The following is a 17,728-nucleotide window of genomic DNA, read 5'->3' on the forward strand; positions in this document are numbered from 1 at the left end:
CTTTGACAAAATTACTGGACCAGAAAATGCTGTGGATATAATTTACTTGAACTTCAGTAAGGCATTTGATAAAGTAGAACACAACTTACCATCACCACCAGATGGATTATAACTAGCTGAATAACTACAGTTAATGTGTAGTCCTGAATGGAACTGCATCTACATGGAGGGAAGTATACAGTGGGGTGCTCCAAGGCTCTGTTTTAGGCCTAATACTCTTCAACATCTTCATCAATTATGTGGATGAGGAGATAGATAGGGAACTCATCAAATTTGCATATGACACCAAGCTAACATTCCAGAAGATAAGCTTAATATACAGAAGGATCTTGACAGACTTGAATGTTGGGTGCTATCTAACAAAATGAAATTCAATTGTGAAAAAAGTAAGGTTCTACATTTAAGCAAGAAAAACTAAGTGGTACCTTGCTCAACAGTAGTATCTGTGAGAGATACAATCATATAAATATGAGGCAGCAGTGTGCTGCAGCTGCTGAAAAAGCCAACACAGTTCTAGGCTTCATTAACAAAGGAATAGGATCAAGATCACATGAAGTGTTAATATCACTTTATAATGCCTTAGAAAGATCACAACTGGAATATTGTATCCAGTTTTGATTGCCACAATGAAAAACAGGTGTTGAGACTCTAGAAAGAGAGCAGGGAAGACCAACAAAGGTGATTAGGGGACTGGAGGAGAAAACAGATAAAGAATAGTTGCTGAAATTGGGTATGTCTAGTTTTATAAAAAGAAGGATTAGAGTGACATGATAGCAGAATTCCAATATTTCAGAAGTTGTCACAAACAAGAGTCAAATTATTTTCAAGCACCTGAAGGTAGGATAAGAAGCAATGGATGGAAACTATTCAAGAGAGAAGCAATCTAGAACTAAGAAGAAATTTCCTGCCATTAGAACAATAAATCAGTGGAACAATTTGCCTCCAGAAGTTGTGAATTCTCTAACAATAGAAGTTTTAAAGAAGTGATTCGACAATCATTTGTCTGAATGATATAGGATTTCCTGCCTGACCAGTTGGACTAGAAGATTTTCAAGGTACCTTCCAACTCTATTATTCTGTTCTTCTATTCTGTTAATAATAATTAATAATTTAAATTAAATAATAATTTTTAAGTGAATTGCCAAAAACTGTTGGCCTTTTAAAGTGTATTTCTAACTTTTAATTTTTATTGCATAAAAATTTCTTTTATGAAAAGTTTTCAAAATCTGGGTATAATCATATTTATGGTGTGCTTGTTTCTTCATGAAGAAATATTGCAATGTTATGATCCTTCCCATATTTTGTGACAAGTTTCTAAATAAATGCTACTTGTCCTTTGGAACAGACCTAAAGATAAACCTAGAAAGATCCCAGGAAAAGTTGATTGCATATGTTAGAAAACTACCACTTAAGGCCAATAAATCTAAAGAAAAGATACTGGCACCTCTGCTTTTGTAGTAGGATAAATCAAACTTTGTTAGTCACGTAGAAGTAGAATTGTCATCCATTAGGCCAGGTTTGGAAAGCTGAGGCTTAAAAATCACATGCTGTCCCTAATTATTTCTTTGAATATTTAATTCACATTATTATTCCTGAATGCAATTATTTTCAGGACCACTGTTCAATAATGTGGATTAAATGTCCTTATAAAATTGATAGTGAAATTACCTATTGCTTTTACAGATGGTATGCTACATTAGATTCATTTTCACAGTCTAATCCGTTTATTTTGCTTGCAAAAAAAATTGACAATGAAAATATATATCTATCTGTTTATTAAATTTGTGTTTTCAAAATTTATGTTTTCAAAATCTCTGTGTTCAGTGACCCTGGGGAGCATACAATGTCATCAAGCAATAAAAAACAGTTTAGAGCAGGGGTCTCAAACTCAATTTACCTGGGGGCTGCTGGAGGCAGAGTCTGGGTGAGGCTGGGCGCATAAGGGATTCCACAAAAAACGTTCTAAAACAAATATCTTCAAATGTCATCAACAGTTAATGATTTCTCCAATACATGAACTGTCCTGAACACATGAATGGAACATTGAATGAAGATCATGAACAGTTCCTCAGAACATGGCTTCTCCAGCTTACTCCTTGCTACCAGAGACTTGACAACGCTTCCTCTCACATATCTGAGCCACATTTGGCTTGAGAGAGGAGGCACTTGAGACCCTCAGTATGGCTTAAAGATGATCATCAGTAAGTCTGGACCTGTACTTGGACTTGTTAAAGTTCAGGGTGGAGAAGAAGCCACGACGAGGAACGGCGGGCGGGACTTCATTCAGAGGTCCATTCCCCCTGCGGGCCGCACTAATATTATACTTTCATATCATGGTGGGGGCCACAGGATATCGTCCTGCGGGCTGCAATTGGCCCGCGGGCCGCGAGTTTGAGACCCCTGGTTTAGAGCAAGAAAACAATATTAATATTTTAATTTTAACAATAAACTGGATACAGGGATAAAGGTAGGATCTTCTTCTAATCTATTAACCATCTCCAGAGTGCATGTCTCTATTGAGGCCCTAAGCCAGTTGGTAGACCCAGGTTTTCAGGCCTTTTCGGAAAACCAAGAGAGGCATCTGGAGAGGCATGATATCTCAAAAGGTAAAAGTCAAGGCAGAAAGGGATCTTCTCCTGGGCCAGCTAAAATTAATTGGCCAATGGAGTCTGAAGCATGCCTTTTCTGCCAGTGCCATTGTGCACACCAATTCATTGGGGTGAGACAGTTCCTCAGATAATCTGCATCCATGCCATAAAGGACTTTAAAAGTGATAGCTAATACTTTGAATTGGATCCTGAAGCAAGCTGGCATCCAGTGTAACTCATGTAAAAGTCTCAACTTGGGATCCCTAGAACTGCCCACGCTGCTGCATTCTGTGACAGTTCTAACTTCTGAATATTCTTTGTTCTAGTCCAAATACAAGATAATCAGGATATGATGGACTGAGTACAGATCCCATGTTCTGGGAAAGTGCATCTGGTACACAATACAAAGTTATGCAATGACTCTCCTAGCCACAACTTCCACTTGTTCTTTGAGCAGGAGTTATGAGACTAGAAGAACTGCCAAGTTGCCTAAGGAAATCTGTTTGGGGTAGTGCAACCCCATTCAAAACTAAAGACGTAAAGCTCCCAGATCCTAAGTACAGCAATAGTGTGCTCAGTAGGCAAGAAGCAGACCAGCATAGATACAACAGCATTTATTGACTCAAAACTAGAACTGAGGGACAGCAGGCAATTGCTTGTAATGTGTACTCTGGCCCCAGAAATCTCTCTGTGTTAAACAGCTGATATGCGTGAATCAGCTGAGCTTGAAAACCAGGATATAAAGCACAGATTAGAGCTGAAGCGGGCAGGTGGGCCCAACAGCTGATCATCAGAATGAAGGGTTCACTCACAGCTGTTCCTTGGAACTACCGGTTCACCTGAACCGGGCCGAACCTATAGAATCCCACCCCTGAGTTGTTCCCAGCAATGCTGTGCTCCACATGCTTGGCTAAAAAGTCTCTGATTGGTGGAACTCATCAAGAGGTGCAAGGCTAGCTTTGCTGACTAATAGCCTCTCTGACCAGTAGCCTCACTGACTTCTATTGTGCTTGCCTCCTCTCAACCATGTGCAATTATGGATCAGGTGGATGAAGAAATTCTTCCTCATCCCTGTTGACCAACTGCAGCTATGTTTCTCCCTTCTGCTCTTCCTGTGGAACCTCTGCTGTCTCCAGCTGCAGCTTTGTTTCTCCTTTTCCTGGAGAGACAAACTGCCTGTTTGCTGGTTGCCACTCTGCCAATCTTTCCAGTAAGTCTAGCCTCTTCAGTCATGGCTCAAAACTCTCAACGCCTCCAAAGTTCCCAGAGATAGCTCTTTCTCCTTATCTGAGATGGCATTCATCACACAATGGGTATTTGGTCTTTTTTAAAACTTGCTACTAGCTTTGCTGAGTTGAAGATTGTGCACAAAAGTGGTTAATGAAATCATAATTTTTTTTACTTTAAATGTAGCTTTGCAGATAATCCTTTTTTTAAAAAATGTGTAGGTGGCAATACATTCATTTCTTGTCAAAGTGTGGAGAGATCTTTAGCTATTGTAAATTATTTGCAGAATTACAGCAAGGTAACCCCACTTACACATTGTTCCCTTATGTGAAGCTTTTGGTATCTGAAATGAGAATGCTGAATCCACAATATTTGGGTTGCTCATTTGCACAACAAATACATTCTGCACACTTTTTCTTCCTTATATAACATTGACTTTTTATAACTTCAGAGGCCCAGGAGTGTTTGGAAGCACCTGTGGGAAACAAAGCACTTTTGCAAATGTATCCAGGGAGTTCTACTTCATATAGAATCTCTGATACATTTACATATTTGCCACATGTTTTCTTTCCTTTGTTCAGAACAATACATCTTGCCCATAAAGTAAATAGATGCACAAGTGGTTTATGGGCACATCTAAACTAGAGATGATAGTTTGATGGGCAATGTTATATGAGAGCTGGAGGAAACTGGCAGGATATTCTTGGCTTATTTTCTTGGATATTTTGTAATCACTGTATATTTTTTTAGTTCTTTGACTTTTTAATAGGGCTTCCATTTTAGATAATGAGTATTTCCACCCAAAATACAAAAACAAAACCCAGATATGTAATGACATCAGGTTTTAGTAGCCACAGTCATAAAATCTCTGAGAGGAACATGAAAGTTTTTGAGGATCATAGCTGCTATAATTAGAATCAGTTAGCAATTTTAAAAAGTTGCATCCTTACAGGTCAATATTTGTTCTATTTGTTTAATATTTAAATTTATCTCCTGCTATAGTTGACATGCAGTTACATATTGTTCTTTTTGAGTGACCACATTTGGGACTGACAACCTGGGTATTAAGAGAAGGGAGTGAAACATTCAGTTTTCCTTTGCTTTGCAGATCTGGAAAGATGACAAATGCAATTCTGCTCATTGCCAGGAGTTTGATCCTGACCGGCTCAAGGTTGACTCAACCTTCCATCCTTCCAAGGTCCATATTCTTTGTTAATTATTCATTTTTCATATATTTAATAATTATCTGATTTGTTAATTTTATTTTTACTCTTTTAATTATAATTAATATTATAACTCTACTTATGATATAAAGGCATCTGAAGCATTATCTTGAGAGAAAAGGTTAATATTTCTCTCTGAACCAAAAACAGAATGGCTAATGCACATACAAAGCTCAAGCAGCCCTCTCTAATAATTCATAATGGAGAACTCCTTCTCTTGCCTTGACTGCTTTAGCCACTCACTTGCCTTGCTCCTCAGTTGTCGCAGCTCGCCTAGACCCTAGACCACATGGCACCCACGGCCCAGCTGCTCTCTGGCTTCCTCACTCCCAAGTTTTTGCCACTCCCTAGTTTTAGATAAGTAAATTGCTGTTTTACATGGTGTGAGTCACCCTCGGGGCCATTGCATGCATTCCCCCTGGGAAATCTATGCTTGCTGCCCATGCTTGCCAAGACCCCCTGATTTCAAACTGTGCCCCCTCTTGGACTGAAGCAATTAATCTGGCCTCTGCGCTCAGCCAAAGGGTCATGGGGAGAACACAACAAGGTTCGGCTGCCTTTTGGGCCCAACACAGCTCTCGGGTTCTGTGTGGCTCCGGCTGGGAAGCCCAGACAAAGCACCTAGTCTGGCACTCCAGCAACCTCTTTTGGGGAGTGGCCAGGCAGCTCATGGTGGGGCTGGAAATCTCCACCATAAGGTATGGTACAAGGAGTAGCACAGCCCGTGCTGGCTGGAGTGAGGTAATGGTGCTGTTGCAGCAAGGTGGGGCAACATGGGTACAGGTGGGCCAAAATGGTTTGGGTTCTGACCTGTAAGTCCCATCCAGAAAGCACTGCGGTGGAGAGAAGCATCCGGGTTGAATCTCCGGCATCTCATCTATTGCTTGATCTTGTGGCCACTTCTTCCAGTCCTTGTTGGTGCTGGGTGTGCCTCAGTCACTTGGGGAGACACTTCACATACTCTCTGCTATGAGACACTGGCCCACCCTGGCTACTTCTCTTTACCACTGCTGTTGCCACCTCTATGGCCTGCTGGCTGCTCTCACAGCGTCTTGTGAAGCACAGTGAAATTTAGCAGCCCCCATCTCCTGCTGCTTTGAGTTTGGCCCTGTATGTCACATCTGGAAAGTGCTGCGGCAGAGAGAAGCAGCTGGGTTGAATGTTGCTTCTCTCCACTGCAACACTTTCCAGATGGGACTTTCCAAATGCAAAGCAGCAGGAGGTGAGGGCTGCTAAATTTCATGCAAGACACTGCGAGAGCAACCTGCAGACCATGGAGGCGGCAACAACAATGACAGAGAGAAGCAGATGGGTCAGGCCAATGTCTCGGGCTGGAGAGCATGTGGAGCATTTCCACAAGCAACTGAGGCATGCCCAGCATCAACAAGGGCCAGAAGAAGTGGAAGAAGCCTAACCCAGCTGTTCTCTCCACTGCAGTCAGCCTATAATAGCCAGACAGCTATTGATCTTCTTTGAACAAGAATAGTATTAAAGAAGCAATTATAGACTTCATTTTACTAAGCATTTGGAAAATCTTTTCATTTGCAAACAATGGTTTGAGAAGATTTAGTGGATTGAACTACTTGAGAAAATGTCACTTGCTCTAAAATGAAATAGAAAAATATTACATTACCAGGAATGGCAGTCTTTTCCATCCATAAAAAAATGAATACCATCAGCATATATGAAATGTAATGGCCAGATACAAATGTAGGACAATGTAATTAAACATTAATCCTAAAATTTCCAAAACAATTAGATACATTTACCGTGACTAATTCCACACACTGATTTCAGAGAGATTCGGCCCATGAAGCCCAATAAAATGTCTATTCAAATGCTTATAAACTGCATTTTTTTGGCCAAATGAGCAGTTATAGCAGAATTATAGAAACAACCATGAATGCAAAGACACCAACACCACAAATCTGAAAACAAATTTTACATGGAGCCCACAATCTTCCACCCAACAATTTTGAAAAAGAAATAGGCTAGAATCACAAATGCTGAAATGTTGAGCTTTTTTGGGTTTGAAATTATTCAAAGACGCTTTGCACAATGTGTGAGTCCAGCCAAATAGGACTATCATGTTAATCTAATTGAGGGACTCTGGGAGTTGAAATCTTAAAAGTTGGAAACTTTGAAAATACTGATCTGAGGATTTCATGCTCACTCTGAGCTTGGCTGTCTATCGACTGGAGAATCAGAATCAGAGAGGAAGAGAGGGAGGGAGGGAAGGAGAGACTGAAATCTAGCGAGCAATCATGGGGCATATGACAAAACTGAATTGATGGAGCCTTTCATCAATTTTCTGATACTGAAAGCATGAACGAATGGAACAGAAATTGCATTCAGAAGCTGTGGGAGCTTCATCACCGGAAGCTTTCAAGAAGAGACTGGATTGCCATCTGTCAGAGATGGTATTAGCGTCTCCTGCTTGGGCAGGGGGTTGCATTAGATGACTTACAAGGTCCCTTCCAATTTATTAATATGTTAAAATAAGGAAAGGGGAGGAATGAGCCCAGTAATAGACCCAGATTTGGAAGGGACCATGAAAGTCTTTTAATCCAACCTCCTGCTCAGGCAGGAAACTTGTACCATTTCAGACAATTTGTATTTGTACGCTAGCTGATAACCCGGCACTGCCAATTATCCCAATTATCCTGTAGTCAGGACTCAGACTGGTGTAATGTCTCTGAAGCTCTAGATGTAGTAGCTCTATCTCTCTTGTCTCTCTTTAGTTGGGCCTCACCAGTGGTGGGATTCAAATTTTTTTACTACTGGTTCTGTGGGCGTGGCTTATTTTGTGGGCATGGCTTTGCAGTCATGTGACTGGCAGGGCGGGGCTTGTCGGTCGTGACTGCCTGGATGTGGCTTGGTGGTCATGTGACTGGCTGGGTGTGATTTGGAGGTCATGTGACTGATGGCATGGCCAAGTCGACGTCACTAACTTTTTTGCCCTAATGAATGACCTGCAGAAAGAAGGTATTTTCTTAAGTTTTTAATTTTGTGCACTTGCTACTTAAATAAGAATAAAACAAGTATACACAAACAATGAAGGAGGTACACACAAGTACGGTACTTACATAAGAATGATAAAAGTGCTGTGTGTCTTCAATGTCACTGACTTCTTTGCCCTAATGAATGACCTATAGAAAGAAGGCATTTTCTTAAGTTTTTAATTTTGTGCACTTACTACTTAAATAAGAATAAAACAAGCACACACAAACAATAAAGAAGGTACAGACAAGTACTTACATAAAAGTGTTATTTGAGATTTTTCCACAATGTTCTTTCATTGGCGCCCTCCTCACTTGCACTTTTCTTAGTTTTTACCCCTGGATCACTGGCTGTGTGATGGTGTGCTCATAACCATTTTTTGACAGTCGGAAAAGGGTCCCATTCTTTTAGAATTATTTTAGCCAATTACACTAATAGTCATCAGGTTGGTTATATTAGAAACAGTTAGGCGACTTCTCTGTTCTGAACAAATGAGGTTCATTTTTGAGAAACCCCTTTCCGCTTCTGCTAAACTTACAGCAATTGTTCTGACAATATCTTTAGCTTTTTAAATACTGTCAGGAATTACATAGTTCTTTGAATCTTTTAAAACATTTTCTATGAAATCTCTATAATCATTGATATTAATTTTGTAATTAAAGATTTCATTAAAGGTAAGCAATTGTTCTTCAGCTTCTGGCCATGGAACTATGACTTCTTCAATATTCCAGTAATCTGGCTCCAAAAAATGGAGAAATCGCAATTTATTTGTGGTATCTTGCAATTTGCTACCTGTTTTTAAATGTTGACAATCCATTAGTCTTTTCTTCAAAGTTATGATGATTTCCAAACGTCTTTCCTGAGGAAGTCCAACAAATCAATGATTTTGTACAAATTTTATATTTTTGAATGTTTATGAAGTAATTAATCCATCAATCTTTTTTTCATAGGGACCTTTCCCTGTCTGAGCATTTCAAATGCTTTAATTGATCTCAGCACGAGTTTTTCGGCCTTTATGATGTCGGTATTTCTTCCTTGCAGTGCATTTGACAGAAGAGATATTTCATTGAGAATATCGATCATCAATGCCAAATCATTTAAAAAATATATGTTTTCAAGATGGACAGCCATACCGGAGAATTTTTCATTTGCATGAAAGTACTGATATAGTGCTGGATAAGCACGCCACATAGCTAGGGTTGACTTTAAACTACAGGCAGCCCATCTTGGTCCCAAAACTCTACCAATCTTTACAATTTCAATTCCAAGTTGTTCAGATATTTCAAAAGTTCATTTTGGCTCTTACAGGATTTATGGAAAATACTGTGTATCTTGTCAAGAAATATTTTGAAATGATTCAGTTGCTTAATGTCCTTTATGGAGTCACCTAAAACAAGTTGGAGACGATGGTTTAAGGAGTGCCATATTATGATGTTAAGAAAGTCTTTTGCTATTCTAGTGCTCATTTCAGATTTTCTTCCAAGCATAACACTGGCACCATCAGAGCAAAATGCTATTAATTTTTTTGCAGGTAGTCTGTAGTAAACTCAACATTATGTAAACTTTCCAAAACTGAAGAACATATTGTCTCTGCATCTTGTTTTTCCAATTCAACAAGGTCAACAAAAATTGTTGGTGGGTTATCTGAATCCTCAACTTTTACAAAAAAATATCACAATTGGTTTGCATGATAGCATTTGTCAATAATTAAACATATTTTCAGATGCTATTCAATAATGCTAGTAAACATTTTGGTTTTAATTTCTTTTGCAATGAAATCAACTATTTTCATCGCAGTTGACCGTGAATGCAATCCTACTCCAAGATCTACACCTATTATAGTTTGCAATTGCACCTGTCCTTCTATGTCTGAAAATGGTTTACATCTTTGTGCCAAACTGTAAACTGTCAAAAATACTCTACAGGTAGTAGATAAATATTTGTCAGACATCTTATCTACGGATTTTGTTATAGCATCCTGCTCCCCTTTTAAAGTTATCACTGCAAATTGTATGACCTTTAGATGTAAAATGTTGTTTCATTTTTTTCCTCAGAGAAGCTTGCTGAACTTCTTTAGTTGTCCCTGCCACCTCAATCTTGAAATGTTTCCATTCCTTGGACATATAAACACCTTTCTCTACTGCAAAGTCATGTTTTGCACAGTACAACCTAGTTTTTTCTTTGAAATTTCCAGTCCCTCATACTTCTCTTGAAAACTTCTATATTGCTGCAATGTCCAGCAGTCTGGAAGATCAGGAAGGCTTTCAGTTTCAGAGATTGACTTGCTGCTTTCTCCACATTCAAGTGGTGGCAGTGCTGCTTGTGACCCTAATTGTTAGATATTCAATGGGGAAAAGTCAGTGATGTCAGACTTCCCCCATTGGTTCATTTTCCAGGCGGGAAAATGAACAGCCATCAGTGGCTGAAATTGTGGGCAGGAGCCTGTAAAAAGAACAGCAGGCACACCGGGCGGCAGTCTTTTGTTCAGAGCTAAATAAAGAAATCCTTTCCTTCTACCATTGTCCTGCCTCTTCAATCTAGCCCATATCTAACACTAATGGTTGTGGATCTGTTGTGTCTGATTCTGATTGTTCCATTCTTGGTTTCTTGACAAAGAAAGCAGTCAAACTCTTTTCATCCTTGCCTATCAGCTACTACTGCAAAAGACATAAAACAATATTGTGCTTTGATTGGACTCGATTGTGGCTGTATCAGAAGGGATCAGAGGGATCAGAAGGGATCTCTTCTTTCACCCAACAGGATGGGGTCCAACAAACAAGAAGGATACAGTTTTTCATTATTGGAAGTTAAAACCCACCCCACTCCTAGGAAAATGAAATATTTTAGGAGATATTAAAAAGGCAGAATATTTCCCCTAAAAAGAAAAGTAAAAACTCAAGAGAGGCAGAAACTCAGCCCCCCTCCTCACCTTTGCTAATGGACCATTACCAGGTAGAGTTATAAGAGAAATTGCCCAAAGCCCTTTCATTACATCATCATCCAGCAAGGCTCAACCAAGTGTGGAACTCAGGACAGGCTACAGAGTTGCCCCTGCATGGCCCCATTGGTCTGACAACCAATCAGAATACAAGCTCAAATTTAAATCCCATAAAACGAGGGCATAAAACTCTCAGCATCTCTCAGCCCAAGAGTTCCAAGGCATGTGATCCTGTCCACCATTAAACCATCTTTACAAGCAGTCAGCATGTTTCTAGTGTCTTTCTTCCCCAGAACTGAACCCAGAAGGATAATTCTTCCAACATCACCCAAGTAGTTAGATCACTAAGAATGAATTTCATAGGTACATTCACAGAGCAATATTGATTTCCTTTTCTGAAATTTATTCCTCAGTCAGTTCACTGAATATATGAATTAGGTTCAGTATTTAGGTCAGTACAAGGCAAATAGCCTGTTAGTGATGTCATGGTTAAAACAATGGTAAAGCAACATATGGATTTAATCCCAGAAATATTTTGTTGAATAGAATACATATTTAATTTTAATGTTAACAGCTGCTAGAATTGTGTTTGCGTAACAGTGGAAAAACAAAGATATGAAAATGAATAAAAATATTAGAATGTGCAGAAATGAATAAATTAACAATTACAAATTTACAATCAAGGAGAAGGCTTAGGATATTCTTTAACATGGGATTTCTTTTATCAATGGCTAACTAACAGAAACAGAAGTTAGAAATGTAAAAGTATAAAAGAAAACACCAATTATATAAAGAAAGTTCAGTAAAAAAGGATAAGCAAATATTATTAGTATTTGATCATTGTTAATGCATGGATAACTTTGGGAGCATACACCCCTCCAAAAAAATACTGCAGATAAAAACCAGTTTTTTTACTTAATCCCCAGACAAAGCCACTGCAATAAAAACCTGGATGCATGTTTGTTCCTGCAAGGACCCAAAACCTCACACCAGAAATCTCAGCCCTTCTGCCTTTAAGAAACCCCTAGGCAAACAAGCACCACAATAAAAAGCAACACTTAAGTACAGCCATTATTAAGGTAACTCACCTGAAAGTCCCCTTTTCCTGTTTCCTGGCAGAATTAACCACCATGATAGGGAAGACAAAAGACCCAGGCAAGAACAAAAGCCCATCAAGCATGCTCAGCCCCCAGAAATCTCAACATGTTAAAACCAGCTTTAATAATGGCAAAGTGTTTTACCCCAAAACAAGTTACTAATTTTCTCAGAAAGTAAAGTTGCTTGTCTCATAAAAGCAGCTGGACTTCACGTAAAATGTCCCCTGGTCTGCATGCTGCAAGCATCAACATCAAAAAATACTAGAACATGTTGTTATCATAACTACACAACTGAAAAGTCACACTGTAACATGACTGGATTAGCAGCAGACCCACAAAACTACACAACTGAAAACACACTCCCAGCACAACTGAAAACTACACACACACAGTCACAAAGCAGAGACAGCTGGAAAAATCTAAAAATATAGCTTTAATTTATAGGCACATAACATTTCACACAATTTAAAAGAACTTCCATACACACAAAATGACAAAGCAGCTGCTTTCTAAAAATAGAAAAGCAGCTAAATTTTCCTAAATTTTATATAACTATTTCCTTTTAAAAAATTAACACTCTTACTGTTTTTTTAAATCAGAGGACTTCAAATTTGACAGTTTTAAGACTTGTGGACTTCAACTCCCAGAATTCCTCCTCCAAGTTTGAAGACCCTTGTTTTAAATCAGGGGACTTCAAACTTGGCAAGTTTAAGACTTGTAGACTACAATTCCCAGAATTCCTCCTCCAGTCACGTTAGTTCAGGAATTCTGGGAGTTGAAGTCCACAAGTCTTAAACTTGCCAAGTTTGAAGACCCCTGATTTAAATCATGAGAAGAAGAAAAAAGCCACTTACTTATCCAATTGAAGAAAGCAGGAAGGCAGAATCAGTTGCTCACTGATGAGCTGGATGCAGCACAAGCAAGGCAGGAGACAAGTTTACAAGCAGCCATTCAGAATTGGGAGAAGGTGTCTGAAGGAAGAAGGTGCTTACTGGAGGCTGGGGGCGTGAGGAGGGAGTTGGGTTAGTTTAACAAGGCTGGCTAGGCTGGAGCCTATGGGCCCCTGTTGGTCAACAAGGACCTCCAAGAGCCTTTAGAAGCCCTTGAGGGGGGCTGGTGGCAACGGGTAGCAGCCGCCCCACAAGCAATCGCCGTGGCTTGGCTGGCTACGCAAGGCCCGGGCTTTAGGCCATGGCTGTCGGAAGCTGCCAGAAGCTTGGGGTAAGGCTGGGTGGTGGGAAGGAACACTGGGGCCTTCGGCAGCATGGTGCAAGCAATCGCCGTGGCTTGGCCAGCTACGCAAGGCCCTGGGCTTTAGGTCATGGCCATTCAAGGCTGCTAGGAGCTGGGGGCAAGGCTGGGTGGTAGGAAGGAACGTTGGGGCCTTCGGCAGCATGGCACAAGCGATTGCCGTGGCTTGGCCGGCTACGCAAGGCCCTGGGCTTTAGGCACACACACACACACACACACCCTGAGCTGTGTTAGGGATGTCTTATCCCCACAATATTTGCATTTGTTTTAGGAGGCTAAGTCATCTGTCTACTGTGTTTGGTTGAAATTGCTTGAGGTGTTCCAGAGTTATGCTGGAAAACACACACACACACACACACACACACACACACACACACACACACACACACACAATTGTCCACAGCAATGGATGAAAACAGACTGTACATTGTTGGGTGAAAACAGAGATCCCTTCTGTTACCTATAGGCCTCAACTTACAACCACAATCAAGTCCAAACTACAACATTGTTTTATTTTTTTGCAGTAGCCCTTAACAGCATGAAAAGGCAACAGAGTTTGACAAAAAAAAAATCAATAAGAAACTAAGATCGGAATCAGATACATCAGAATTGGCCTTGGATGATACAAAAAAGTCACAAGCACAACTCCAACTTGGAGAAAGCAGCATGTCAATTATTGAAATAATTGATAACTCCAAAATTGAAAATAATCTTCTTGACTGCTGGACATTGCAGCAGTATAACAACTTTAAAGAAAAATATGAGGGACTGGTAATTTCCAACAAAAAGTTAGGTTGCAAATATTGTGCAAAATATGACTTCCCAAAAGAAAGATGTATTCATGTGTCAAAAGAATAGGAATATTTCCAGATTGAGGCAGTAGGTAAAAATAAAGAGGTACAATAAGCTTCTCTAAGAAAAAACGTGAAAGAACATTTTTAATCAAAACCTCATAACATTTGCACAGAGAATTTAAAACAATGTGAGCAGGGTGCAATAACAAAAGTAATAGACAAGATGACTGAAAAATATGTAGGTATTACTTGTAGAATATTCAATATAGTTTACAGCCTGGCACAAAGATGTAAACCATTTTCAGACATAGAAGATGAGATAGAATTGCAAATTAAAAATGAACTAGATATGGGAATAGGATTGCATTCACGTAAAACTGCAGTGAAAATAGTTGATTTCATTGCAAAAGAAATTAAAAAACAATTATTTACTAAAATTATTGAAAATAATCTGAAAATATGTTTGATTATTGATGAAACCTCAATGGTATCTTGCAAATCAGTTGTTATACATTTCTTAAAAGTTGAGGATTCAGTTACCTCGCCAACAATTTTTGTTGAGCTAGTTGAATTGGAAAAACAAGATGCAGAGACAATCAATTATTCAGTTATTGAAAGCTTAAATAATATTGGGTTTACTAAGAACTACCTAGAAAAAAATTAATAAGATTTTTCTCCAATAGTGCCAGCGTTATGCTCGGGAGAAAATCTGGAGTGAGCACTAAAATAGCAAAAGAGGTTCCAAACATAATAATATGGCATTGCTTAAACCATTGCCTTCAACTTGTTTTAGATGATTTGATAAAGGAAATAAAGCAAGTAAATCATTTAAAAATATTTATTGATAAGATATATGCTATTTTTTATCAATCCAATATGAACCAGATTGAACTTACCAAAATATCTGAATAACTTGGAATTGAAATGATAAAGATTGGTAGAATTTTGGACCAAGATGGACTGCCTGTAATTTAAGGTCAACTCTAGCTATGTGGTATGCTTATCCAGTGCTACATCACTATTTTCATTCAAATGAAAAGTACTTAGGTATGGCTGCCCATCTTGAAAATATATATTTTATGACTGATTTGGCATTGATGATTGATATTCTAAATGAAATTTCTTTTCTTTCCAATGCACTGCAAGCAAGAAATGTAGACATAAACGCTGAAAAACTTGTGATAAGATTAATTAAAGCATTTGAAATGCTTAGAAAGGAAAAGGGTGCATACAAAAAAAGTTGATGTATTAATTACTTCAGAAAACTTCAAAAATATAAAATTTGTAGAAAATCATTAATTTGTTGGGCTTCCTCAGGAAAGACTTTTAGAAAGCATAGTAACAAATTTGAATAAAGGACTAATGGATTGTGAACATTTAAAAACAGGTAGCCAATTTCAAGACATGAATAAATAACAATTTCTCAATTTTTTTGGAGCCAATTACTGGAATATTGAAGAAGTAGTAGTTCCATGGAAAGGAACTGAAGAACAATTGCTTGTATTTACTGACATTTTTAATTACCAAACTAATGTTAATGATTATCGAGATTTTGTAGAAAATGCTTTTAAAAGATTCTGAGAAATATGCAATTCCTGACTATTAAAAAAGCTAAAGATATTGTCAGGACAATTGCTGTAAGTTCAGTGAAGAGAAGTCACCTAACTGTTTCCAATATAACAAACCTAATGACTATTAGTCTAACTGTCCTACCTCTAAAGGAATGGGACCTATTCCTACAGTCAAAAAATGGTTAAGAGTAAATCATGCAGCTTATGATGCTCAAGTAAAACTGAAGAAAAGTGCAAGTGAGGATGCCAATAAAACAGCAATTTGGGAAAATCTTAAATAACAGTGTTATTATTTTTCTCAAGTATTATGTAATACTTAATATTTTAAAACTTTTTCTTGTAACAAAATCTAGTTTTGTATACCTCTTTTATTGTCCTTATTTAAGTATTAAATGCATGAAATAATAAACTACCTTTTAGTATATATATTTTTATACTTAAAACAGTCATAAGGGCAAAGAAGTGATGTCGAATTGGCCACACACACCAAGTCACATGACCACCCAGACACTCCCACTCAGCCATGCTTACCCAATCACATGATCACCCTGCCATACCACCCAGCTACGCCCAGCCAGCCAGTCATTAAGGCAAAGAACCAATTGTTAAATTATTTGAATCCCACCACTATTACATGCTAAATATGGAACATTAAATGTGGGGCCTGGCTTATTGGCACTGTCTGCTGTGATTTCATGGTATCCATACCATGGTCATAAGATTATATGTGTATGCAAGCCGAAAAATCAGACCCAAATAAATACCAGAATCTAATAAAAATCTGCATAAATTGTTACTGAAGCGCATGATCCATGGTCCATATTAAAACAGAAATTCAATATGTTGGAAAAATGGTACATACAATAAAAGGTACACAAAATCACTCAATGAGCATATGAGGTATGATTCATATCATATCTACAGGTCTTCAGAAATGGAACATCAAGCAAGACAGAATTGAATTATACTTCTCCATGGGTAATACCTTATAATCAGTAGTGGTATTTTACTGGTTCAGCCCGGTTCAACCAAACTGGTAGTAAAAAATGCTACTGTTTCAACTGAACCGGTATTTCCAACTATCAGCTGAGCGACCATCAGCTGTGCTGCACAATTTAGATTGGCTAGAAAGCAGTAAATCGTCGGATTTTCTGCTTTCTAGCTAATCTAAATCGCGTGGCACAGCTGATCCCCCCCCTCTCTTCAGATTTAACAGATTTAACAGATAATCAAAGTTGGAAGGGACATTGTAGGTCATCTAGTCCAATGCCCCACACAAGCAAATGGCAATCCAATCTCTTCTTGAAAGTCTCAAGTAATAAAGTTCCCACAACTTCTGAGGGCAAGCTGTTCCATTAGTTGATTGTTCTCACTGTCGGAAAGTTTCTCCTTGTTTCCTGGTTAAATCTTTCCTTGTTCAATTTCCATCCATTATTCCTTGTCTTTAGAAAATAGCTGGTGCTTTAGAAAATAGCTGGACTCCTTCCTCTCTGTGGCAGCCCCTCAAATATTGGAAGACTGCTATCATGTCTCCCCTGGTCTTTCTCTTCACAAGACTAGCCATGCCCAGTTCCTGTAGTCATTCTTCATATGTTTTAATCTCCAGTCCCCACATCTCCTGGTTGCTCTTCTCTGCACTTTTTCTAGAGCCTCAACATCTTTTTTATAATGTGGTGACCAAAACTGGATGAAGTACTCTAGGTGTGGTCTTACTAAGGCTTTACAAAGTGGTATTAGTACCAATTATCTTCAAAACGCATCTTTTTCCAGTGCTTCCCTGAGGCCCACTAGGTCAAAAACTGTACGCCCCCCCGCACCCTGTTTTTGTTCCCAGGAGGCTTTTCCTGAGGCCCACTAGGCCAAAAATATGGGAGGGGGGTGCTGCAAAAGAAAAAAGAGAGAAAGAAAGAGGGAGGGAGGGAAGAAAGGGAGGGAGGGGAGAAAGAAAAAGAAAGAATGAAAGAAAGAAAGAAAGAAAGAAAGAAAGAAAGAAAGAAAGAAAGAAAGAAAGGAAGGAAGGAAGGAAGGAAGGAAGGAAG

The 17,728-nt window shown here is 38.7% G+C and overlaps 2 pseudogenes; both read left to right on the forward strand.

Annotated features, from left to right (window-relative positions):
* Positions 1-12,106: 12,106 nt before the first annotated feature.
* On the forward strand, positions 12,107-14,530 carry LOC148128929 (E3 SUMO-protein ligase KIAA1586-like; annotated as a pseudogene).
* A 72-nt stretch (positions 14,531-14,602) lies between these two features.
* Positions 14,603-15,970, forward strand: LOC148128930 (E3 SUMO-protein ligase KIAA1586 pseudogene; annotated as a pseudogene).
* The last annotated feature ends 1,758 nt before the right edge of the window (positions 15,971-17,728 follow it).

The sequence above is a fragment of the Notechis scutatus genome, chromosome Z (genome assembly GCF_049901735.1).
Source record: "Notechis scutatus isolate UNSWTSFEM ecotype Mainland chromosome Z, rNotScu1.2, whole genome shotgun sequence".
In the NCBI taxonomy this organism is placed as follows: Eukaryota; Metazoa; Chordata; class Lepidosauria; order Squamata; family Elapidae; genus Notechis; species Notechis scutatus.